This window comes from Vidua chalybeata, chromosome 26 (genome assembly GCF_026979565.1).
Source record: "Vidua chalybeata isolate OUT-0048 chromosome 26, bVidCha1 merged haplotype, whole genome shotgun sequence".
Lineage (NCBI taxonomy): Eukaryota > Metazoa > Chordata > Aves > Passeriformes > Viduidae > Vidua > Vidua chalybeata.
The window spans coordinates 3,826,034-3,852,816 of NC_071555.1; the positions used below are offsets into that span (position 1 = coordinate 3,826,034).

Sequence of the window (26,783 nt, forward strand, 5' to 3'; positions counted from 1 at the left end):
AGGGTCTGAGCTGAGCAGGCTCAATGCAGCAGCCCTTGCTGTGTCCTGTGCAGAGGCTCTCTTGAAGGCAGCAGGAACTCAGGCAGGGGGAGCAAAGCCTTATTTCCCCTTCAGGATGTGGTTAACTTGTGTTGTCAAAAGCAGGGGAGGGTTAATGCTGCCTGGTGTGACTGAGTCAGAAATGGTGACCACAGCATCCTGCCTGTAGCTTGTGAGAGGGGGATGAGCTGGGGAAGGTGTGGGCTGGGCTCTGTTAGGGAAGAACCAAGTTGCTATGGAAACTTTCACTCCATCAAACCACCCCAAATTATTTTCTGGTGGCCCCTTCCTCCTCTCCCTGAGTGCAAAACAACAGCAGGGTTTCTTCTCTGCTGGTATGAGCATTTTCCTCCCTCATGCCTTCAGCAAGGACTCTCCTCACTGAAGCTCCTGAATGTGCCAGAGAGACACTTCCTGCACAAAGTCTGCAAAAGCGAAATTCAGCCAACAGGAAATCTACATTATCAAAGCCGTGTTTCAGATCCCAGTGGGCTTTAGGACAGTTGGATATCAGCAATTTCCATTCCAGCTTCAGATGGAAAAGCACAGAAATTCCACAACATTTTGGCATAGCAAAACTTTATTTCTGTCACTACTACAGAAACCTAAAATGCATGTGCAATTCATTTGGCAGAAGAAATACAGGCTTAATAAAGAAATGAACATTATCTAGTTGAATGAGATCACTTCATGTCTTATACACTCTTCTTATCTGCAGTACACACTTATTAAATCTCTCTAAACCCAAAGCTACAAATGGCAACTACTGGGCTTGAATTCCCTCAGCAGTGCTGCTCCAGTTCCACAGGCAGTAACACAACATGCCTGGGAAAGGTGCTTTTAAAAGGCCATCTATCTAGAGTGAGCATTGGAGTCTTCAAAGCTATTGAAGCAGGTTGGACCCTTGTGTGCAAATGCCAGAAAGAGTGGGGAGATCTACTCAGCAGGAGGATGAGGATAAATCCACTCTCCTGAGTTGTCAGAGGAGAGGAAAGAGCAAAAGCACTTAGAAGTCTTCAGTGTAAATCAGCTGGCCAGGCAGGAGTGAACAGTATTCAATGTCTTCAGGGGAAGGTGCTGCCTTGTGTCCTGGGTGGCCTCTGTCAGCAGCTCTGCCCCTGCTTGTTCAACCCCCTTGTGCTGTTGGTTCACGTTCTTTCCTGCTCTTCTTCGGGCTCCTCTTCTCTTCATTCCCCATGTCTGGAAAAGCAAAGGGAGGTTTAAAGTACATTTAATGAAGTTGGGCCTGTGAGCCACTGCTTGATAGCTGTCAGATGAGGAGAGATATACTCACAAAAGTTAGGCTGGACTATCTTTATTTTCTCTTCAGAATCTTTAATTTTAAAATCCTCCCCCTTCCTCTCTTTACTCTCACATGTTTTTATTTTGGGATCCTTGCCTTTGAATCCTTATTTGTCTGGATTTTTCTCCAGGCTTTGTGCTTTTCCACTTGATTTCGTCAATTAGATATTTCTTAGGCTATTCAGGTAATACCAGAGTTTCTCTGGCAAGCAAAATTTTGGAACCAGCCTCCAAGAACTGAGCTTTGAATACAGAAAATGCTCTTATCTTTGTCCTTTGGGAGGCAGCATGGGCTTGTCTTAATTGTTTTTTTTGGGGGGGGAAATTGGTTTTCTTGTGTGCAGTTTGGTCATTGTTGTCTTTTTCCCCAGAATATCTGCATGAGCTGTTAAATGGAATCAGGAGCAGATGAATTGGTATGATTCCTTGTGGGGCTAGGGACATACAGAGGGAAAGGCAGTCACTCCTGGCATATGCTTCCAAGCTTTCCAGACACCAAGCTGTGAGCTCCCTTACCTCAGAAAAGAAACAACTTGATACTCATGAGGACATTGAAGGCGATGCTCTTTGCCAGCAGGACTCTCAAACCCAGCACAGCCATGGACAGCATGTTCACTCTCTGCTCTTCAGGATCTGCACAGTGACCAGAAAAGAGGGGAGAGATCATGGTCTGGGTTTTGATGTTGGCAGAAAGTGGGCAAAATCACAGAAGAGAGTTTCAGGGAAAGGAAGAGCAGCCAAGAAACAGATGATAGAGAACATGGAATGACAGGGGAGCCCAGGGTCTGTCTCTGTTGCTTTTTGCTTCCTGGGGCTTGTGTGTAACTGCAGGAGCAGCCTTGGAACAGCAGCTTGTGTCTGCTGAATGTGTTGTGTTCTGAGTCCTCTGCCCTGGAGAAAATACAGTTCCATGCCTTTATCCTCCAGACAGCAATGGAACTTCACATCCTGTTTGGGTAACTCACCTTGTGCTGAGGGGTCTGTGCTGTTGCAAGCACACTTACTAGCCCCTTCAGAACCTTGAATGATCTTCAGGACTACAAAAACAATCCCACCAAATATAAAATGTGATTTAGTAAAAAAACCTCTAAACTTGCCACACTTTGAAGTTTTTGTTGGTGTTGGATAAGCTGTTGCTGTTTGTGCTGCAGCAGGTTTGCTGCTACAGCTTGAAATGTGTACTCATAAGGAAATTCACATTTTAATCAGATAGATTGTGTCTTCCCTCTTTCTCCCAAAGTTATTTAACAGTTGAAACCATTCCTTTAAGATGCTTTGAAACATCTTTCAGCTCTTCCTGCTGAAAGGCCAAAGGCCTTTCTCATTTCTGCTGGCTGGTCAGGGCAATGCTGACTAGCAGGAGAACACCAAGCCCCAGAGGATATTGTCCTGAGAAATACGTTGCACCTGTGTCACCAAACTGTACCTGGCAGTAGTGTTACCATGCTGCTGTCGAACTTGTCTGTGCAGATCACCTCTGTTGCTGAAGCAGCTGTGTTCTGTTCCACAGAGCTGATGTTCTTTGTATGGAAAATCGCTGGCAAAGGTGTTGTATTCACAGTGGTGCCACCATCTTGTGATTTAGTTGATTTCTCCACAATGACCTCTAGGATAGAAGGACTGTATGTAAAAACCCCATGGTTTGGGCATGATTGATTTCACTGCAGGCTTGACCGAGTGCTGAGTGGCCGAAAAATCACATGTACTTCAGCTGTGACAAATTTGTATCATTCTCATTTACTGTCTTTTATGTCATTGTTCCTTGCCGTTGGAGGTATAAGTCAGGAAAGAAGATTGCTTAAACTCACAACCAGCTGTCTTACAGGAAAACTATTGGTGTCAAAAGAATTTAGCAGTAAACAAACCATTGTGGTACCATGATTCGTTTTTTAAAGAAAATACCTTTGCCTCTAGGTCATGTCATATGTAGAGAATCAAGAGTGATCTCAAAAACCAATGTTCACTCAGATTAGCCGTTTGAGTTAAACCATGGAACTGAAAGGAATCCTCCAGCAGCCTTCCTTGCCAGAAAGGGCTCAGTTTATGAAAGGCTGTCAGACAGATGCACAAAGATTGGTGTGTCTGCTTTGACAGGATCATCCTGAGGGGTGTCTTGGGTAAAGAGAGGTGCATTAGGCTTTTCATTTTGCATGGTGTCTACCTTGCAGGTGGGTCAAGAGGTCCCTGAGCTCTAACATTTTGTTCATCCCAGGGTACTGATGGAAGTTTGATCAAGGAGCTCTGATTTTACACCCTTTCCCAATCAGCTCTATGCCACTGCTGAGGAACTGAGGGGACAGCCAAATTGTGCTCTGCCACAGCTTCATGGGTTGGCTCTCCTGATCCAACAGGCAGAACTACACACTTGTCCACACCTACAGCAACCAGACAGCCACCAGAAATCCAACATTTCCTTCTCAGCTGTTTTACCCTGCTTGGCCAGAGCCTGTCAGTCCTGTACATTCGGTGTTCTCTGAGAAGACTTTGAAAGGCTTTTCATGTGGTCTCCTCTCCAGGCTTTCCAAAGAGCCAGAATGCAAACAGGCTGCTTCTCTGCGATAGCTCCCTGGGCAAGATCATCAGCAAGCAATAATGTACACAGTGGAATTGTGTTTCAGAGGGCAGAAGATTTGTTTTATCTGACCCCAGAAGGCTCACTCGAGTCCCACAAGTTTGCATTACCTGACAGTACTGCCATGAATTCCTACCACTGCTTGCTTCTGAAAGGGAGTTGTGTTTTATCCAAATTAGATCCAAATTTATTTGGACAAAACGTTGTACTTCTCCTTTGCTTTCATCTTAGAAAGTCCCAGGATGAGCCCTATATTCCTGAAAGTAATGGGCCTTAGCATTCTCAATGGGTGTTTAATCTGGAATAATCCAACCCCAACCAAAAGGAAAACATTCCCTGTCCTTAACTGAGGCCTCAAAATAATATGCCTGGAGAATCCTACAGTGGGACTAATGGTTGCTATTTTATGTTATTTTGATTTAGGGGTATTCTTGAAAGTACTAATAACCACAATAATAATATAACAATTATATAGTGTATAATATAAAACATATATAACATTAATAATATAGAATTAGTGTAAAATAGAATCAGCTATATCTTCGTGCATGCCTGTCAAAATGCAGTTTAGTATCTCCCAAAGGAATTCAAAACCAAATGGGGGAGGTTGCTTACATCCTGGAAACTTTGCCTTCAACTTATTAAGTATTTCAGCAGACTTGAAAGGGACTTTGATACTTAAGGCTCAAACAGGCTTTTACTGTCAAACATAATCCCATAGTCCCTGTGCTGCTCTGAAAATATCCAGTCTTTAGCTAGAAAAAGAAAATCATTGAGCAGCATGGAAAGAAGAGGTATTTCTTCAAAATGGTAAATTGACATTCCTTTGTCCCTTTGGAACTGGCAGTGCATTGAGATTGTTCCCAAATTCACATTTATTCCCATGCAACATATCCTACAGACATAGAGAGATATTAAGCAGCACCCAAGGCAGTCCCACGCCCTTCTGGAAGGAGATCAGGAGGTTTTAGGGATGCAAAATAACGCGGGAAGTTCTTGCAGCACTTTGAATACATACAGACCCCAGAAAGCACAGCAACAATTCCTGAGGGATGCACCGGGATCTTTCGGATAACACAGATCAACACCAAAAACCCCTCTCCTGCCCTAACATTCAAACACCCATAGAAAAGCTTGGGGTGACATGCACCTATTTTGTACATCATGGAATTCCAAGGAAAGATAGGAATAACTAAGTCTTCTTCTAATCCCTACTCCCCACATTGCTCTTTTCAGAATCCACACAACCTGGCAGACAATTGTCTGTCATTCCAGGAGCTCTTGGATATGAGGCACTTGTGAGAATTTAAGCCCAAGGCTATTTAACCTCCTTCCTGCTCTGTCCCCAGGGCAGTGGAATTCCTTACCTGGGGACACTGTCAGCGTGGTGCCAGTGTCAAACCAGAACTTCTCAAACCAGGCAGTTACAGATCTGTCTCAAACCTCCTCAGCACTGTGAGCTCTTCACTGAGCTCTGCATTCCTGCCCCAAATCAGTCAGTGCAAGTCCACTGGAGAATTGGACACTGGACAGTAAATTTGGGCCAGAGTGCTGCCCTAAGTAGGAATAAGTTATCACATGCTGAGCAGTGCCCTGCTGGTGTTTGGGGGTCATGGAATAATGGTGCTATGCAGAGTCAGCCCAGTTGTTGCTGGGAAAGCTTCCTGAGCAGCTCCAAGCTGAGGGCTTGGCTTGAGTGCCTGGCTGGAGAGCGAGTGCATTCAAGGGATTATTGGAGGTGAAAATCCTTTCAGTGAACCCAAACCATTAAATTCCTTTCTCCTCCCCCACATTAATTTTAAATGTAGTTTTAGAAATAAAGAAATGCCACTTACTTGGTACAACTGTGAGAGTTGTCCCAGGTCCAGTTGCCGTCGTCACACTGCTAAGCCTTATTCCAATAACTCACTCTTTCTTCATGGTGTTCAAACTTGATGGAAATGAAGAGATGGATTGTTAGATAGTTGGCCTAATTCTCCATAAGTGCAAGTCCATGAGAGGATCCAGAAGTACATTTACTTTTTAACTAGAAAGGGAAAAAAAATTACTTGATTAGTTCAATGATTTCAGTTAGCTTGATTGAGTATAGAATTTTCAACTTCTTCCTTTCTTCCACCTTTTAGAACCTTCATGAGCTCTTTTATGTATCCAGGACAAAAGGACATATAGGAAGCATGTTGTACTTCTCTTCTTAATCACTAGAGTCACCCATCTCCTTTCTTTCCCAACATATCTCACCTGCTTTCCTTCTTTGGGTTTTTATGCAGGTCCCTATTCTGTTTATATCATTGTGGTACCCCCAGCCCCCCATGCACAGTGAGGTATTTCATAGCAAAAACTGTCTCTGTTCCTCTGCACGGAATTTTGGATTATACAGGCAGTCACATGACTTCTTCAGTGGTTTGAGACCCATTGTACCACATGAAGAAACACCATATGGCTTTCAAGGAATGATCTAAAATAGTATCTGCAATCTTGAGTTGTAAATGAGAACTTCGGGATTACATGGCCCCTCTGAAAAGTCTGAGGGAGTTAAACTGCATAGAAAGCAGGAAAATTATCAGTATTTTTTTTTGTTTTTTTCAAAGCATTTCTGAAAATTCTCCTGACTTGCTGAAAGCTTTCCCCTTTCTCCCCTTTCTCCCCTTTGTTTCAGTGCTCAGAATCAGGAGGGATGTGTCCTCTGGTGTCTTAGAATTGGTGCCTGCAGGTCATTTAGTGCCTTAGAAAGTCTTTATGGTGTTTTAGGTAAGAGGAGAAAGTAGGTAAATTATTGTACTTTGTTGTGTAGGGGTACTGAAACCTTGAGAGTGAGGATCAAAGAGTCCTCACCTTGGAATTGAAGATCAAGAGAGTCTTGTTCTTCATGCATCTGCTCCTGGCCATTGTTGGATCTGAAATTAAAAGGATCTTTGTTCTTACCAAAATCTTCCTCTGTGCTCTGAGACAAGGAGAAGAACACAATGATGATTTTCAATGGAAATATCTAAGTACAGAAGGTTCCTGCCCACTTGTTCAACTGGAGCTGGTTATCAAACATCTAAAATGATCTGTTTGTGAGAGCCAAGATCTTAGGTTGAATGGTGAAGAAATTGGTCTTGGAAAAATAGGAGAGGTTTTCTGATGTTTGAGTAATTCTGGGAATCTGATTTGTGTATGTGCACACAGTTGATGGAGGAAAAAGAGATGAGGTAAAGCCTCCGTGTTTCCTCCTTCAAGAGAAGGGAGGGAGACAGTTTGTGTGTGGTGGTTCAGTTGCTTTCAATCACTGTGGCATGTAGTTCACACTGTGCTAGGCAGTTCTACAAAAACATTTGAGGGTTTTCCAGTGGCAGGTGATGTCTCCTCTTTCATGTCTTTGTAGTGCTGCCTTTTGTTTTCCTGTCCCTCCACACTGCTCTACTTCTGAACATCTAACACTCTTCCAAAGGATTCCCTAAACTAAAAATATCGTTATCATCCTTCCTTTTTTTGGTCAGATTGAGTAGTTAGTATTAACGTCATCAAAATATTGTCCTGATTTGTATCTGGGGAGAAGTCACTTCGGCTTAATAACTTTCTATCTATTTTCATTCTGTATTCCCGAAGCCCTTCTGGACCTTCAAGCATGTCTGTCCCTAACGTCTATTTGCATGCCAAAGAAAAAGTTCTGTCTATGTTTAGAAATTGTTCAGAAGATATTTTGGTTCAGCTGAATGGGGCTTTCATTGACTTTCTTTGCATTAATAACCTAAAGATGCTTACTTAGTCAGCTATTTATTTTTAGTATTTCTTACTTGAGTTCCATTTTTATAAGGGTCATATGAGTTTTATCCCAATTACATCTGCATTTTTTTCCCCTTAAATTTTTTTAGTCTTGTGAACTGAGTATTTGACCACTGAGTTGGCCATTGTTTGGAGTTTTGATTTGTGTGTGCTTTCCAATGAGTTTCTAGGTGGGGAACATCTGGTTATAGTTGACTGAAGTTGACTTTTAATTTGATTTTTATCTTAATTTAGTCATTTTTAATAATGATAGCCTGGAATTGTGGAATATTTTCTTAATCCTCAGGTGCAGTTCTAATCCACAAAAAGCAAATAGCATGATTTCATCCTGTTTGTATTGTTGTTGTTCCCCAGGAGAGAGGTGTGTTTCTCATTTTTAATCAGTGATTCTAACAGCAGTGCTGCTATTTCCCATTGGTGACAGGGTAATTGGTTCATCTTCTGTTCCAGTGAGTCTGTCAATTTTTTTTTGTCTTCCTTGTTGCTTGAGTCCTGCAGGAGAGCTGGGGAATGGGCTGATGTGATGTTTCCAGTTGGTTCAACCCTTGGCATGAAAAAGAGAACAAGCCCTAAACCTCTCCTGCACCAGACCTGGGCACGCACAGGTGCCTCTCACATCCCCTGCCCTGCCTGGCAAATCTTCCCAGAGCAGTGAGACCTCACCCCCCACCTCACTGACATCTCCCAGGCCGTTAAACAGCCCCTTTCCATTTGAGTGGCCACAGAGAGACACCTGTGCTCACAGCCACCCACAAGCCACACATGCTGGCATTTCTTTGCTTTAAAAGCTCAGTTCTGCCTTTGTTTTTGCTATCAAGACTGGAGCAGTGTCTTGGTTTGAAAGACAGTCGTCTGCCATGGGAGGTGAGAACCTCCCTTGGAATGGAAAAATATTCCCCCCTTCCCTCTAAATTATTATAACTTTTAAATTATGGGTGTTATGAATGGGATCCCATATGTTCCATTTCATAAATCATGAGATTGAAATTTAGCAGCAATTTTTAATTGGGGTATAAAATAATAATACAGTCAAATACACTAAGTGCCCACAAAGAGTAATTTGGCAATGGTTCGGATAAAGCATAAGCGAAACCGATCAGGGTACGGAGAGAGCTTCTCACTCTGCCACCTGTACAAAGGGCAAAAGAATCCAAGCACAACTTTCATACTGTATGCTAATACATATTCATCAATAATTCCCATAAATCTCCTCCCATTTTTGATTTTTGAAATGTATGTCACTCTACTGCACAGCGCATTTTCCCATTGTTGCTATGGGGTCTTCTTGTCTCTTTGGGGGTCTTCTTGGAGGAAGGCTGAAGGTCTTCCTCGTTGTCCTCTGAATGACCTGGCAGGTTGTGCATACAGATTGAGCTTGATGGATTACGTTCCAATTAAACCTTATTATTTCATAGATAAGACCACTGTTTTAGGTTCCCTATCTGGAATAGTCCCAATTTTATTCATATTCAAGGTTGATCCTGTTCTGGGAGTTGTCTTTTAACTTCAGTTGATGCCAGTTTTGGTTTGGGAGTCAGTTCCTGACTTCCTCCATTCCCAAGGCTGAATCCCACTCCTGCATCCTGCTTTCCACATGTATTCTTGAAGAAACCCATCAGCTTCATAACACTGATCACATTTTCCAATTATTTTCCCAAATTATTGATATAAATACAACATATTCGGCATGAATCACATCCATTTTTCACATGGGTCTTTCAAACAAAGATAGAGGAAAAGGAATAATAGTCCTTTACTAATAAATATATGTATAACAAGGCAAACAACAACAGCGGCAGGGACAGCAAACAGAACCAGACACCCAGTCCCAGCCGCTCTCGGCCGCAGGCACTTTCCCCTTTGGTGCAGTTCCGGTCACAGCCAGCAGGGGCGCTGCTGGCTCCCGGCCGGGCAGGGCAGGTGTGATGGTTCCCCCGCGCCAGCAGGGGGCGCTGTGGCGCGGCTCGGCCGTGTCTCCCTCACACGGTAATGGCGGCTCAGGCGATGGAGGAGAGGGGAGGTGGCTCCCTTTGCAAAACCCACAGGGAGCAGCCGGTCTCACTGCCATTCTAGGTGGTGAAATGTGCTGCAGCAGGAACCTTGGAGTGGCAAGCTGAAACTGCAGAGGTGAGCAGACCCGGGTGGCAAAACAAAGTATAGCAAAACCTCTGAAGGTGTGGCAGGAGCCACAGGGGTTGGGCGGACACAGGGTGAAGAGTTAAAGTGTAACAAAAAGGCCTAAGCAGCAACAGAAAACAGGTCTGGGCAGCGGCAGCCGGCCTCCCACAAGCAGTGGGGGATGCTCCCTCAGGGGTCCTGGACTTCCAGGAGTGTTATTCCGAAATTGTCAGTATGGATCCTTCCTGGGCACTGGCAATCAGCAGCGGCAGGGAACACACTCCAATAAAGGGGAAGACCTGCTGAGGGGTCTCCCTGAGGCTGATGGTGTTTCCCTGACTGAGTCAGTCGAGCTGGCCTCCAATCCAGCAGGATGGCCCCGTACAGGGCCCCCCTAATTGGACACTGACAGAGTGGTTGGGCACAAGGGTCTCAGCTTTCCTGGGGCACTGACAGACAAATTAAACACTAGGGGTCATGTAAATCTCCCCACACTAAGGGTTGAGGAAGCATCCTGCTTTCATGTGACAGAGGCAAAGGTGGGAATTGTGGAAAAGCCTGGGGAGAACTGCCATCTGTAGCAGTTGGCATCTGTAGCTCCTGTATGGGATGCCTCGGGCACTGTGCTCAGGAACAAGCCCATGGATGCACTTGCACAGGTCTCCTTATATCTTCCATGAAAGCCTACACTTCTAAAGAAAGACAGGAATGCACAGTGCTCAGAAGAAGAACACCTGTGTTTATTCACATGGAGCCAAATCTAGGAGTGCAGGGAAGGAGTTTTTCATCATGTCCTGGGAAAGTCCATCTTAGCAGTGCAGTTCCTGGTGCAGTGCTGCTCTTTCCTCAGACACAATTAATTGACTATTGTTATGTGTTACTGCAATGTTACTGTGAGGCTCCCTAAACTTCATGAAGTATCCAAATGTGGTTCAGTTCTGCCTTTCCGTGCTAAAACTGCAGCTCATTCAGTGCCCGTTGTGTTTCTTTGTCATGGTTTAACCACAGATGGTAACTAAGCACCACATGGCTGCTTCCTCCTTTGCCCCCTCATTGAACTGGGGAGAGAATTGGAAGGGTAAAAGTGAGAAAATTCATTGGTTTAACAAATAACTCAAGACTTTAATAAATAAAGCAAACACTGCATGTGTGAGCAAAGCAAAGCAAGGAATTCATCGACTACTTCCACAGCCAAGAGTTCAACCTATTCCAGAAAAGCAGAGCTCCATCATGATTAATGGTTACATGGAAATACAAATGCCATCACTCAATATCCCCCCTTTCCTTCTTCTTCCCCATCTTTATATGCTGAGCATGATGTCTTATGGCCCGGAATCCCCCTTTGGTCAGCTGGGGTCAGCTGAACCAGTTGTGTTCCCTCCCAGATTTTGTGTACCCTCAGCTACTCACTGGTGGGTGGAATGAGGAGCAGAAGAGGCCTTGACTCCATGTAAACACTGCTCAGCAATAACTCAAACATCCCTGAATTACACACACTCTTTCCAGCACAGATTCAGAACATAGTCCCATTCTAGCTAATGTGAGGAATATTAACTGTATTCCTCGCCTTTCTCCTGTCCCTTTTCCAGTCCCTCTCCCCTTTGGAGTTGAGCTCCTGCCTGGCCACATCCAAGGCTCCATGGGAGCCCCAGAGGAGCTGAGCAGAGCCACCCTTCCAGTGTCTTGTCTTTGCTCCAGGGTATTCTGAGCTGGGAAGAGCTGGTGTAGTCTGGGCCTTCAGAACAACAAACGCTGAGGTAAAATCTCAGTCTCAGGCTGGACTCATTCTTCTAAGTATCAGCATTGCAATTAGCAAGGAGGAGGATTTAGGAAGAAGGGCTGGGAGGTGCTGCAGAGAGCAGAGCAGATACTCTCAGATTGCCAAGGTTGAAAACCAAGGTTTGTCCCTCTCAGCTGGTGGGGAATAGGTGGTGGAGCAAATATTGACTATGCAGACAGTGCAGGACCCAACCCAGGAGCAAGACGACATGGCCTGAAAAAATCTGTGACTCCATGGAGAGCTCCCATTGGAGCAGGCTCCTGACAGGAGCTGTGGTCCCATGGAGTGAGTAGCCCACACCAGAAGAGGTTTTCTGGCAGGACCTGTGTCCCACAGAGGAGCCAGAGTGCCACAGTGTGTTCCTGAAGGGCTGCACCCCATGGAAAGGACACACTGGGCTGGAGGAGTTTGTGAGGAACTGCAGCCAGAGAGAAGAACCTGCACTGGAGAAGTTCCTGGAGAAATGTCATCCATGGGTTGGACTGCAAACAGAAGCAGGGGAAGAGAATGAGAAGGAAGAAATGGCAAAGAAAACATGTTTTGATGTGATTGTAAGCCGCATTCCCTGTTTCTGTGCAGTGATCAGGTGGTGGAGATGTTTCAGGATTTGTTCTTATTTCTCACTAACCTATATTGATTTGATTGGCAATGACATAAATTCCTCTCCCCAAGTCAATGTGTTTGCACATGATGGCACTGCTGGGAAATCTCCATGTCCTAATCTGGAACAAAAAACATTAATTGTGTATTTTCCAATCTGTCCAGTAGAGGTGGAGCACTGAGACGGCAGCTTGCTGAGCCCCTGGGGGAAAACCAAAGTCAACTCACCACACCTTCTCAAATCCTTCTTCCTGATCAGGTGCTCTGTAGCATCCACCCTGTAGAGCAATGTCATCTCTGCTGATCTGGCTTTCCTAAACAGCCTGGCTGCATCCACCACAGCACTCTGGAAGCTTCAGCAACACATCTCCATCATGCCATGGCTCTGCAGCCAAGGCATAGAGGAGAAATGAGGCCGTGCTGGACAGGAGCCCAGGCAATGTGCACTAAACCTGCACTTCCCCAAACAGCCTCTGCAGTTCCCAGGACAGATCCTCCTGCACCACAAATGGTACCAGCCCTTCCAGCACACCTCCCTGCAGTGCCTTTTAGTGCCACCAAGCCAGAGGGATGTTTCCTGCACCTGCCATTGCCTGACAAGAGCCCTGGGGTGCAGCTGCTAGAAGGAAATGCTGGGAGAGCTGTCTTGCCCATCTGTTGCTTTTTGGTTCACTCTGCTGCAGAGAGGCTCCAGGGTGATTCTTGCTCTGCAGTAATACGTTGCTGCATCCCCTTGCTTTGCTGCCAGGATCTGCAGTGGAAATTTTTTCTTGAACTTCTCATCTTTTATCTTAAAGCGGTCTTGAAAACCTGCTCCATAGGTACCATCCTCCTTGTAAATCCATTCCTGAGAGCCAGTTGGACCCTGACGGTACCAAGACACAGTGTAGTACCTCATAGAATCCCCCTCCATGATGCACTGCAAGGTGACTGGATTTCCCTCTTGCACGGTCACTTGCCTGGGGTGCTGCTTCAAGGTGGCTGCATCAGCGAGTGAGACTGCTGCAGAGAGCGAGAACAAACCACGGTCACTCCAAGATCCAGCAAAGGTCAGGGCAATGCTGGTGGGGCTTTGGACTGGCACTGAAGCAGTGAGAGGACAAAATCCTGCTCTTTGAAGCCAGCTGACACAGATGGGCAGAGCTGGTGGCAGCTAGCAAGGCTCACAAGGAAGGAGACACCACATTTCCCTCCCTCCTTTTCCCTGTCACACAGGAAGCTTTTTCTGATTTTCCCCAAAGAAGCTGGAAGGATTTAAACCCAGTGGGGGGACCAATTGCTTTGTCCTTGCCAAGCAAGGATGGTGAGGAACCCACTCTCCTGTCCCTGAAACTGCTTGAGGTGAGCACAGCAAAGACAAAGGCCTGTCCCATGCAGTGAGGCTTGTGCCAACCTTTGCTCCAGCTGGTGTGTGCCAGAGGGGCCGCAGTGCCCCAGGAGCAGTGTCCAGTGCCAGGGCAAAGCGCTGGGCCCCGAGACCTGAGTGCAGCAGGGAGGTGCCCTGCGTGTGCCCAGGCTGCAGAGGAGGCAGCTGGGATGGAGGTGCCGAGCTCAGAGCCACAAGAGGAGCAGGGCTGCTCTCCCCGTGCTGCACAGGCATGGCTGGGCAGCTGGAGCTGGGGCACAGGTCTGGCTGCAGGTGCTCAGCACAGCTCCCCAGAGCCCTGCAGAGCCCAGGGCCACGCTCAGCTCCTGGGGCCATCAGCCCTTGCCTTCACTTACCTACAATGGGCAGGAAGCCCATGCACAGGGCACTCCACATGGCCAGGCCCGCTCTCTGTGGCCTCTCTCCACCTTCTCTCTGCCTGCACAGCAGCTCTGCCCACACCTGCCCTGCCTGGGCCTCTGTCACTGCTCCCAGGCCCAGTCCCTGCTGGTCCCTCCCTCTGTCTATGACACCAGTGAGGGGGAGAGGTGGGGCAGGAGGAGCAGAACTGGAAGCTCTCGGTTCCACTCCTGGGTGTCTCTCACTCTGGCTGCTCCCCATCTTTCTGTTAAGCCCCCTCCATATTCTCACTCTGTGTGATCCTGTGGAAGAGCCTCAGGCTTGCTTTGGAGTGGGTCAGTGGGAACACTAAACTGGGAAATCCCATTCCTAAACCACAACAGCCTTATTTGGCATCCAGGGTGGGGCATGAAGGCTTGAGATAAGAGCAGATCTGCCCAGAGTGGGCTGGAGACAAATCTGATCTCAGCATTAGTTGTTTCAGGTGTGGAGGCACTGGTGCCAAGGCTGCTTGGGCTGTTCCTGTGGCTGTGGTACCTAACCCTGTGTATGCTCCCATAGGTGCTCCCCATGCTGATATTGTGTGGGGCTGTGGGCACTGACAAGGGGGTTGGGAAGAGGACAGAAACTCTTGGCCTCTGGAGCTGAACTCTGTCAAGTGTTAGAGAAAGATATTGTCCCAAGGATGATCTAGCAGTGTTCCCAAGGAGGTGCAACCCCATGGCCGGAGACTCTATTTGTTATCAAAATACAACTGTGTGTGCACAATGCCTGTTAGAGGTGCCCATGTAATGAAGGCTGGGGTGTCTCTACTCTGTCTCCTTGCAGGTTATGTTTCAATTCTGGTCACAAAAGGGAAATTGCCCTGACCATGGGAGGCTTTGGCATAGCAAGGAATCAACAAAAGCTCTCCCTACAGAAATCCTAGAGCTGATGTCTATTTTCAAAGCTGTGCTTTGGAAAGACAGACATTCCCGGGAGCTCCGCACTCCCCAAGCTTGAATATTTTTGTAGGGGAAGATGAGGTCCCAATTCTTCAGTTCAGACCATATCTGCTGACTGAAATATAAGGCAAAGGGAGAAAGAGAACTTGCCTTGCTGTTGGGTAATTAACCATACTTCCAGTGAGTTTCTGTATATGTTAGATCTAATTATGTCAGGATCTTTTTAGGATTTTGGGACACAAAAAAGGTCAGATTTTGCCCAGCAGGTGCGGGAATATGATTATTACATTGTATTTTTAATATGGTCTAAGAAAAATGAAGAGTTCAGTGGCACAGAAAGCTATCTAATATTTCCCACTCTCATGGAGTTCTTCACGTAACCATGTAACCTCCTGGAAAGAGATTTATTCTTTCAGGATGCTTTTAATGTTCTCTGCCACTGGAGAGAGCTCTCACCATTTTGAGTTGCCCAGATGGGCAGATGTCAGATACCACACTCCTTGTGTGAGACTCACCAGGGGGAGAAAAATGTGCTAGATGTGAAAATTTTCCTCAAATTACTTCAAATGTTCTATTGAAGATCTCATTGTGGGTGGTCTTGTCTCTGAAAATGCGGGAAAAACAGAAACTATCCCACAGCAGATTTTAGTGTTAGAATATCATGACCTTACTTTATTCTGGCCAAGATGGGCACCAGAAATAATTTCATCCACACATTGCACAGACTGTGCAGAGAAAATCCTTCCATCACACAAGGTTTTCACCAGAGTTTTCTTGTACTTATACAGTCAAAACCAGGAAAACTCATTGGTTTTGATGTTCATTGGTGCCAAGTTCCACAGTTTGTATTATTTGGTTTCCTATGGATGCCTTCACCTTCCATGTTATTTTGGTTCTCATTCTTAGTTCTCTTATTGATCTTGTCCCAGACCAGGTGTCTCTGACGATGCCAGGGCTGATGTTTGGAGTTGATGTTCATTAATGCTCATTATCTTTTGTGTATCTTCTGTGCTGCTCCCAGTCTGCTGAGATGTGAATCTCCTCAGGCCTGGAGTGCTGGAACAGTCCTTTGAAAAGAAACTCCAGCTCATTTCCCCCTGGGCAAAGGTGAACAAAACCCCTGAATAAAATTATAATAAAGAAATTTTGAACTTCTTCTCATTTCCCCCAGTATGAGAAATGTATCACACAGAAATGCAGAAGGATTGAGGTTGCAAGGGACCTCTGGATGTGACTGGGTCTCCCCTGCTCTAGCAGGACTGTCAGGAGCTGTTTGCCAAGGACCATGTCCAGGTGGCTTTTGAATGTCTCCAGGGACAGTGGCTCAGCCCCTGGAGATTTTCAAAGGCTGTCTGAGCACAATCAAATATGGACACAAATTAATCTGCAGGAGAATAGGATAGCACTGTCAGAATGTATTCTACCAAAGTGTTCTCTTTATAATCATCTTCCATTCTTTTGCTATCATGGCATCCCTTCCAGGACAATATTATTTATTCAGATTTCCAGAAAATGCCACATTCAAATGTGCTTCTTTGAACAGAGGTTATTTTAATGTCTAGCACAGTTTCTCTACAAAACTCTCCTCAGCTGATACCAGGGGGTAGATCTGCAGATTCTGTCCCCTTATGTGGAATTAACCACACTAGGACAGTCTTACTATTGGACTGGAAACGATTCAATTATCCTCCTTTCTTCGGCTGCATGTTCTGCATTGCCAATGCAAAATGAAAAGCCAGTGCCTAGTGGGGACAATCTGGGACCCTGTCATGAAATGAGGGCTTTAGGACAATGAAACACTCACTGCCAGAGGTGTCAGCAAAAGCAGATTTAACACAGATTGGCCAAAGCGTGGCACAGTCCAACTGCAATACTCACTGTGCAGCTTTCCTACATGGATGAACCAGGGACAGGAAGATCAAATTGGAATTAATTTGGAAAGATGGATGTGGAGACTGGGGGCAAGAAAGGGGCAGAATTGTAAAAGGCAGTCCATCCAATTGAGTCATGAGGTGCAGAAAGGACTCTGCTGCTTTCTAAACTCCTTCTAGAGGAGGTGTGGATGGATCCAGTCCTAGTCCCAGACTTCATCAAGTCTCCTGAATGTGCCAGAGAGACACTTCCTGCACAAAGTCTGCAAAAGTGAAATTCAGCCAACAGGAAATCTGCACTATCAAAGCCGTGTTTCATATCCCAGTGGGCTTTAGGAAAGTTGGATTTCAGCAATTTCCATTCCAGCTTCAGATGGAAAAGCACAGTAATTCCACAACGTTTTGGCATAGCAAAACTTTATTTTTGTCAGTACTACAGGAACCTAAGATGCATGTGCAATTCATTTGGTAGAAAAAATACAGGCTTAATAAAGAAATGAACATTATCTGGCTGAATTAAATCACTTAAGGTCGAACAAAGCTCTTCTTATCTGGCATACATTCTTATTGTTATTAAATCTACCTCAGACCTGAAGCTCCAAATGGGAACTACTGGGCTTGAATTCCGTCAGCAGTGCTGCTCCCCTTCCACAGGCAGTAACACAACATGCCTGGGAAAGGTGCTTTTAAAAGGCCATCTATCTAGAGTGAGCATTGGAGTCTTCAACGCTATTGAAGCAGGTTGGACCCTTGAGTGCAAATGCCAGAAAGAGTGGGGAGATCTACTCAGCAGGAGGATGAGGATAAATCCACTCTCCTGAGTTGTCAGATTAGGGGAAACAGCAAAAGCACTTAAAAGCCTTCAGTGTAAATCAGCTGGCCAGGCAGGAGTGAACAGTATTCAATGTCTTCAGGGGAAGGTGCTGCCTTGTGTCCTGGGTGGCCTCTGTCAGCAGCTCTGCCCCTGCTTGTTCAACCCCCTTGTGCTGCTGGTTCACGTTCTTTCCTGCTCTTCTTTTGGCTCCTCTTGCCTTCATTCCCCATGTCTGGAAAAGCAAAGGGAGGTTTAAAGTACATTTAATGATATTAGGCCTGTGAACCATTGTTTGATAGCTGTGAGCTCCCTTACCTCAGAAAAGAAACAACTTGATACTCATGAGGACATTGAAGGCGATGCTCTTTGCCAGCAGGACTCTCAAACCCAGCACAGCCATGGACAGCATGTTCACTCTCTGCCCTTCGGGGTCTGCTCAGAGACCAGAAAAGAGGGGAGAGATCATGGTCTAGGTTTTGATGCTGTGATCTTGGCAGAAAGTGGGCAAAACCACAGAAGAGAGTTTCAGGGAAAGGAAGAGCAGCAAAGGGACAGCCAATAGAGAGAATGGAAACAACAGGGGAGCCCAGGGTCTGTCTCTGTTGCTTTTTGCTTCCTGGGGCTTGTGTGTAACTGCAGGAGCAGCCTTGGAACAGCAGCTTGTGTCTGCTGAATGTGTTGTGTTCTGAGTCCTCTGCCCTGGAGAAAATACAGTTCCATGCCTTTATCCTCCAGACAGCAATGGAACTTCACATCCTGTTTGGGTAACTCACCTTGTGCTGAGGGGTCTGTGCTGTTGCAAACCCTGTCACTAGTGCCTGTTCCTGGTTCTTCAGCCTCCTCTTCTGTAGCATGATAAAGAAAAGGCATTTTAAACTCTATCCACCATATATACAGGATTAAAAGAAATCTTCAGGTGACATTTCTTCTAGGAATTGAGGAAAGTTGGGGCTCAGATGATCCATCATTAATTCCAACATTAACTTGAGGAGACAATTTCTCCATGCAGTTGCAGGAAACAGAAGAATTCCTGCATTGGTTTTACTGTATGAAAGACCTTCAGGACTACAAATATAATGGCACAAAATAGAAAACATATTTAGTAAAATAACCTCACAACACACCCCACCTTTACCATTTTGTAGGTTTTAGAAAGGCTGTTCCAGCTTGTGCTGCAGCAGGTTTGCTGCTAACAAGGCCAAATATTTAGTCATAAGGAAATTCACATTTTGGACAAATAGATTTTGTCTTCCCTCTTCTCCCCCAACAGAAGTATCTCAAAGTAATTCAGTAGTTGAAACCACTTCTTTCAGATGCTTTGAAACATCTTTCAGCTCTCCCTGCTGAAGTACCCAATGTCTGTCTCATCTCTGCTGGCTGCCCAGGGCAGTGCTGTCAAGAAGGAGAACACAAAGGCCCACAGGCCACTGTCTCCAGAAATAAGTGACAGCTGTGCCACCAAGCTGTACCTGGCTGTGTTGTTATCGTGCTGTTGTGGGATTGGGCCGTGCAGGTCACCTCTGTGTCTTTTGTCACATTGACCACTTTGATTGCATTGTACAACCCCTCTGACGTCCAAATGGATGTGCTCTGTTCATATACGACCTCCTGAGAGGGCATCTCCAAGCTGATGTCCTTTGTAAGGAAGTTCCTTGCCAAACAAGCTGCTTTCCCAGTGCTGCCACCTTCTTTCAGTTGCTTTGATTTCATCACAATGACTTGAGGGACAGAAGTTTCTGGAATGTCTGTAAAGAAAAGCAAGGTTTGGACAGGATTGATTTTACTGCAGACTTGACTGAGTGCTGAGTGACCGAAAACTCACATGTACTCCAGCTGTGACGAATTTGTATCATTCTCATTTACTGTCTTTTATGTCATTGTTCCTTGCCGTCAGAGGTATAAGTCAGGAAAGAAGATTGCTTAAACTCACAACCAGCTGTCTTACAGGAAAACTATTGGTGTCAAAAGAATTTAGTAGCCAACAAATCATTGTGGTGCCATGATTTCTCTTTAAAGAAAATGCCTTTGCCTCTAGGTCATGTCATTTGTGGAGATTCAAGAGTGATCTCAAAGACCAATGTCAGGACTTCACTCAGATTAGCAATTTGAAGTAGAGTAAAACTTTGGAACTGAAAGGAATACTCCAGCAGCCTTCCTTGCCAGAAAGGGCTCAGTTTATGAAAGGCTGTCAGACAGATGCACAAAGATTGGTGTGTCTGCTTTGACAGGAGCATCCTGAGGGGTGTCTTGGGTAAAGAGAGGTGCATTAGGCTTTTCATTTTCAAGGTGTCTGCCTTGCAAGTGGGTCAAGAGGTCCCTGAGCTGTAACATTTTGTTCATCCCAGGGTACTGATGGAAGTTTGATCAAGGAGCTCTGATTTTACACCCTTTCCCAATCAGCTCTATGCCACTGCTGAGGAACTGAGGGGTGTCATGGTTTGACATGGAAGTGAATTTTTTCCAGGAAGTTGGGTCAAACCAATCAGTGGTCAGGTTTGGATATTGGCACCTGGAGTGACCACTGAAAGTATGGACACGCCTCTGAGAACACAGGGGGTTAAAAGCAAGAACTCCCAAGAGAACTCTCTCTTTTGGTTCCGGTCGTCAGAGAGTGCAGACGCTCCCCTGCCCAGCTACGGGCTGGGTGCGGGAGGGGAAGCCACGCGGCCTTGTCCAGGTAGGCCAAGGGGGCTGAGGGTCTGGAACCGAGCCAGCTCCTGGACGGAAGGGTGGAGAGGAGCGGAGATGCCTTTGTTCCCCTCCCCCCCCCCAAGAGGGAAAGAGACAGAGAGCCTGACAGCACCTGGAAATTTGCCGGCAGAGGAGAAGGAGAAGGGGGGGGGGGGATGCCCAGCGTGGGAGGCGGCGGAACACCGGACCGAGATATCAGCCATCCAGGGAGTCTGAACGTTTAACCCTTTCCAGGAAATGAGGGCTTTTTAAAAGTATTACTCCTCCTTGATTTGTAGTGGAAGAGAGACAGTCCGGGACCTGAGATGTTAGAGGAAGAAATATTTAGGTGGGAGGAGATGATGAAGTAGCTTTTAGCTGGACTTTTCTTGTTAGCCATGGACTGAACCAAAATCTCCTGCAATAGAGACTGCATTTTAGGGGGATGCAGTGGTGACCCAGGGAGACCTGTTTCAGCTTCGAACAGCACAAGAATGGCGAGAAACGAAGAGAGCTGAAGAGGGAATGGTGATACCCTCTGTCTTCGGGAAGAAGATGAGTCCTGTTTTTGGACCCCTCGGCCCCAGGGGAAAATGGGGGGGGACTGTAGTCCCAGGATGAGAAACTGAACTGTTGTATCTTTGGGTCTGTGGCAAAGCATCCTTAAAGGAGCCCTATGAGCAGTCTGTCCATGCACGGTGGTGAGAGCACTGTGACATGGAATGGAGAGTGTCACACTGGCAGATTTTTTTTCCGGGCGGTTGCCATGTGTGACAGGGAAACACAGGGGGGCAACTGTGTTTCCTGGGGGGGTCTGTGGTGCAAGAGAGACTTCTCTCTCTCTTGATAGTTTGAGTATTGATTATCTAAAGGGTGGTAATTTGATCAGGAATCCCGGGTGATGTTTCATGCTGGGTGTTTTTGGAAATTGGGAGGAGGAGGGGTGTTTTAAAGGGTCTTCATCCTGGATTTAGTTTATGTGTTTTCTGTATTAGTAGTAGTTTAATAAAGTTTTTTCCTTTGTTATTAAGCTTTGGGCCTGCTCTGCTCTGTTCCTGATAACATCTCACAGCATTTATTTAGAAAAAGTGCATTTTCATGGGGACGCTGGCATTGCGCCAGTGTCCAACCATGACAAGGGGAAAGCCAAATTGTGCTCTGCCACAGCTTCATGGGTCGGCTCTCCTGATCCAACAGGCAGAACTACACACTTGTCCACACCTACAGCAACCAGACAGCCACCAGAAATCCAACATTTCCTTCTCAGCTGTTGTACCATGCTTGGCCAGAGCCTGTCGGGCCTGTGCATTTGGTGTTCTCTGAGAAGACCTTGAAAGGCTTTTCATGTGGTCTCCTCTCCAGGCTTTCCAAAGAGCCAGAATGCAAACAGGCTGCTTCTCTGCAATAGCTCCCTGGGCAAGATCATCAGCAAGCAATAATGCACACAGTGGAATTGTGGTTCAGAGAGCAGAAGATTTGTTTTATCTGACCCCAGAAGGCTCACTCGAGTCCCACAAGTTTGCATTACCTGACAGTACTGCCGTGAATTCCTACCACTGCTTGCTTCTGGAAGGGAGTTGTGTTTTATCCAAATTAGATCCAAATTTATTTGGAGAAAAAGTTGTTCCTCTCCTTTGGTTGCATCTTAGAAAGTCCCAGGATGAGCCCTATATTCCTGAAAGCAATGGGCCTTAGCATTCTCAATGGATGTTTAATCTGGAATAATCCAACCCCAACCCAAAGGAAAACATTCCCTATCCTTACTGAGGCCTCAACAGAATATGCTTGGAGAATCCCACAGTGGCACTAATCGTTGTTACTTTATGTCATTTTGATTTGGGGAATTGGCAAAAGATTGCACAGTAAAGTACTTTGCTGTAAACACCTTAAAATGCAGTTTGGTATCTCCCAAAGGAATTCAAAAACAAAAGTGGAAGGTTGCTTACATCCTGGAAACTTTGCCTTCAACTTATTAAGTATTTCAGCAGACTTGAAAGGGACTTTGACACTTAAGGCTCAAACAGGCTTTTACTGTCAAACATAATCCCATAGTCCCTGTGCTGCTCTGAAAATATCCAGTCTTTAGCTAGAAAAAGAAAATCATTGAGCAGCATGGAAAGAAGAGGTATTTCTTCACAATGGTAAATTGACATTCCTTTGTCCCTTTGGAACTGGAAGTGCACTGCGATTTTTCCCAAATACACATTTATTCCCATGCTACATAGCCTACGGACATGGAGTGATATTAGGCAGCACCCAAGGCAATCCCACGTCTTTCTGGAAGTAGAGCAGGATGTTTAAGGGATGCAAAATAACATAAGATGATCTTTAAGTACTTTAAAGACATGCACATCTCTGCACTGCAACAATTCCTAAGGGATGCACCCGAATCTTTAAAATAACACAGATCAACATCAAAAACCCTTCCGCCAACCCCAACTTTCTCATTTCCATAGAAAGGCTTGGGGTGACATGCACCTGTTTGGTACATCATGGAATTCCAAAGAATGATAGGAATAACTAAAGCTTCTTCTAATCCCTACTCCCCACATTGCTGTTTTCAGAACCCACACAACCTGGCAGACAATTGTCTGTCATTCCAGGAGTTCTTGGATATGAGGCACTTGTGAGAATCTAAGCCCAAGGCTATTTAACCTCCTTCCTGCTCTGTCCCCAGGGCAGTGGAATTCCTTACCCGGGGACACTGTCAATGGTGCCAGTGTCAAACCAGAACTTCTCAAACCAGGCAGTTACAGATCTGTCTCAAACCTCCTCAGCACTGTGAGCTCTTCACTGAGCTCTGCATTCCTGCCCCAAGTCAGTCAGTGCAAATCCACTGGAGAATTGGACACTGGACAGTAAATTTGGGCCAGAGTGCTGCCCAAAGTAGGAATAAGTTATCACATGCTGAGCAGTGCCCTGCTGGTGTTTGGGGGTCATGGAATAATGGTGCTATGCAGAGTCAGCCCAGTTGTTGCTGGGAAAGCTTCCTGAGCAGCTCCAAGCTGAGGGCTTGGCTTGAGTGCCTGGCTGGAGAGCGAGTGCATTCAAGGGATTATTGCAGCTGAAAATCCTTTCAGTGAACCCAAACCATTAAATTCCTTTCTCCACCTCCACCTTAATTTTAAATGAAGTTTTAGATATAAAGAAATGCCACTTACTTGGTACAACTGTGAGAGTCGTCCCTGGTCCAAATATAAGCTTGTTTCCCCACACTGCTAAGCCTTATTCCAATAACTCACTCTTTCTTCATGGTGTTCAAACTTGTTGTAAAAACAGGCGATGAAAATACTTTAGTCCTCATTATCCATGGGTTTAAGTTCCTGAGAGGATCCAGGGGTAGATTTACTTCCAAAACTGGAAAGGAACAAAAAGTTAATTGAATTGTTTAGTGATTTCAAATGGCTTGATTGAGTATAGAATTTTCAACTTCTCAATTTCTTCCACCTTTTAGAACCTTCATGAGCTCTTTTATGTATCCAGGACAAAAGGACATATAGGAAGCATGTTGTACTTCTCTTCTTAATCACTAGAGTCACCCATCTCCTTTCTTTCCCAAAATATCTCACCTTCTTTCCCTCTTGTTTTTGTACAGGTCCCTCTGCTGTTTATATCATTGTGGGGTCCCAGCCCCTGTACACTGTGATATATTTCATAGCAAAAACTGTCTCTGTTCCACTACTCAGAATTTTGGATTATACAGGCAGTCACATGACTTCTGCTGTGGTTTGAGACCCATTGTACCACATGAAGAAACACCATATGGCTTTCAAGGAAGGATCTAAAATAATATCAGAAATGTTGAGTTGTAAATGAGAACTTGGGGATTACATGGCTTCACTGAAAGGTCTGAGGGAGTCTACCTGGATAGAACACAGGAAAATTATCAGTACTTGTGGTGCTATTTTGGAGCATTTCTTACAATGCAGTTTAATTCCCCTACTTCTTGTCTTGTGGGTACTAGTGGTAGTGTGACAGGAGGCCTGGGATGTAGCAGGTTAGGTCTGGGGATGTTGGGAGGAATGTTAAAAAGCAGAGAGTCTGGCGGATTGTAAACTGCTGAAGTGACCTTTCAGCAGGGAATTAACCTTGACTGATCAGGGACTGTCATCCAGGGATCCTCTAGCATGGACCCAGTTTAGATGCCAGTGTATCTCTTGGCTTCTGCCTGGCTGTTGCTCAGGAATTCCCCCAGGTTAGCAAGGTCATGGAAGTACATGCACTCTGTGTGAGTCTGTGGCTGCTCCATCTGCTGCCTGTGCTGCCTCACACAGGAGGTGGTGTCTGTCCTAGTTTGAAAGACAGCTGTCTGCCAAGGAAGCCAGGAACCTCCCTTGGAATGGAGGATATGACCCCCTTCCCTCCAAACTATTATAACTTTGAAATAAAGGGGCTTTTAGGCAAAGATACCTTAGGGAAAGGAATAACAGTTCCTTATCAGTATGTGTGTGTATAACAAGGCAAACAAACAGCAGCAGCAGCAAACAGAACCAGACACCCAGTCCCAGCCTCTCCTGGCCGCAGGCACTTTCCCCTTTGGTGCAGTTCCGGTCACAGCCAGCAGGGGCGCTGCTGGCTCCTGGCCGGGCAGGTGCGATGATTCCCCCGGGGCTGCAGGGGGCGCTGTGGCACAGCTCAGCCGCCTCTCTGCATGTTGGCAACGGTGGCAGAGATGGAGAAGGGGCTCCTTTGACAAACCCACAGGGCTGGTGATCCTGGTGCTCCTCTGGATAGTGAAACCAGCTGTAGCAGGAACCTTGGAGCAGCAGGCTGGAAAGGCAGAGGTGAGCACAGCCAGGGTGCTGAACCAAGTGTAGGAGAAACTCTGAAGCTGTGGCAGGGGCCACAGGTGTCTCGACAGACAGGGGGTGTTAAGTGATAGTGTTGCAAAAATCCCCGAAGCACCGGCAGACAACAGAGGGCTGGGCAGGGGGATTGTTTCTTTGCAGAGCCCACTGGCAGTGGCTGCTCCTGGAGGTAGCAAAGGGCGTGGCCCAGCGTTCTCCTGCCTCCTGGCTCCTGGCACAGCACGCACCGTCTCTGCGCTCCCAAGTGACAAGGGAGCAGAGAAGCAAGCTGGCATGCCCTACTCACAGAGCCAAAGGAAAAGAAAAAAAAGAAAACAGGCACAAACCACAGGGCAACAGTGTCTCCAGTCAGGCACCTTTGTCCTGTGGCTCCTGAGCTGAGCAGCCCCACTGGAAGGAAGGAGCAGCTTCTGTCTCCAACCCTCGCAGGATGCCCCTCACCCATCATGGAAATCCCTGAGCCAGGGGAGGCAATGACCATTCCAGATTCAAAACAGAAACAGAACCATGAATGGATAGGGAATTGAAGCCATTCCCAAGATAGAAGTATGGGTAGAAAACATGAGAGGAATGGGAAGAAAGAGGCGAGGCTTTCATGGGATAAATGGGAAATCTGTGCACTCTGGTCCTCATGGGGTGCAAGAAGTGTGTCAGGTGTCTGATGGCAGGACAGCACAGCTGAGCACAGAACGAAGGAGTTTTCTGGAGTGTTCACAAGCAAATTTGCTGACACAAGTGGCTGGTGAGCTGGATGTGAGAAAGGACACAGTCTAGGACTGAGATATCAGAAGAAGATAGGGAAATGAATTATAGTGTGGGAGGAGATGATGGAGTGGCTTTAGGCTGGACTTTTCTTGTATAGCCATAAACTGAACCAAATTCTCCTGCAACAGAGACTGCATTTTTAGGGGGATGCAGTGGTGAGCCAAGAGACCTGCTTCAGCAGCTGAGAGTGACAGGAGTGGAGTGAACAGAGAAAAGTTGAGGAGGGTGTGGTGATGCATTCTGTCTTCAGAGAAGAAGCAGAGAAGAAGAAGATCTCTGTTCTTGGACCCTCAGCCCCAGAGGAGGAAGAAAATGGGGGGGACTGTTGTCCCAAAAAGGAGAAGCTGTTGGACCCACAGCCCCGGGGGAAATGGGGGGGACTGTGATCCCAAAATGAGAAACTGAACTGTTGTTTTTCTTTGGTCATTGGCAAAGCATCCTTAAAGGTGCCCTATGAGCAGTCTATCCATGCACGGTGGTGAGAGCACTGTGACATGGAAAGGAGAGTGTCACACTGGCAGATTTTCTCTGGACAGTGCCATGTGTGACATGGAAACACAGGAGGTGGCAACTGTGTTTCCTGGGGGGTCTATGGCACAGGAGAGGCTCCTCTCTCCCTTGATGGACTGAGTATTGATTAACTGAAGGGTGGGAACCGGATGGAGGGTCCGAGTTGAGTCTCACTGTGGTTTTTGTTGGAACTGGGTGGGGGAGAAGGAATGTTTTGGAAGGTTTTCATCCTGGATTTAGTGTGTGTGTTTTTTATAGTACTAGTAGTTTAATAAAGTTTTTTCCCTTTGTTATTAAGCTTGGGCCTGCTCTGCTCTGTTCCTGATCACATCTCACAGCATTTATTTGGGAAGGTGTATTTTCATGGGGGCGCTGGCATTGTGCCAGTGTCAAACCATGACACTGCTCATTCTCAGAGATTAGTAGCTGGAACCTCAAGAATGGTTTCTCTTGTCAAAGCAGTAACTCAAGCGTTGTGTCAAAAGTCCAAAATGATGAA

The 26,783-nt window shown here is 46.1% G+C and overlaps 1 protein-coding gene and 1 long non-coding RNA gene across 2 annotated transcripts in view; both read right to left on the bottom strand.

Annotated features, from left to right (window-relative positions):
• Positions 1–26,783, bottom strand: part of LOC128800286 (M1-specific T cell receptor alpha chain-like) — a 226,754-nt gene that overhangs the window by 65,837 nt on the left and 134,134 nt on the right. The window lies entirely within an intron of this gene.
• Positions 686–2,941, bottom strand: LOC128800342 (uncharacterized). Its single transcript, XR_008434953.1, has 3 exons — positions 2,768–2,941; positions 1,858–1,974; positions 686–1,239 (listed from the first exon to the last, which is right to left on the bottom strand). It is a non-coding gene; the product is annotated as an uncharacterized LOC128800342 (long non-coding RNA).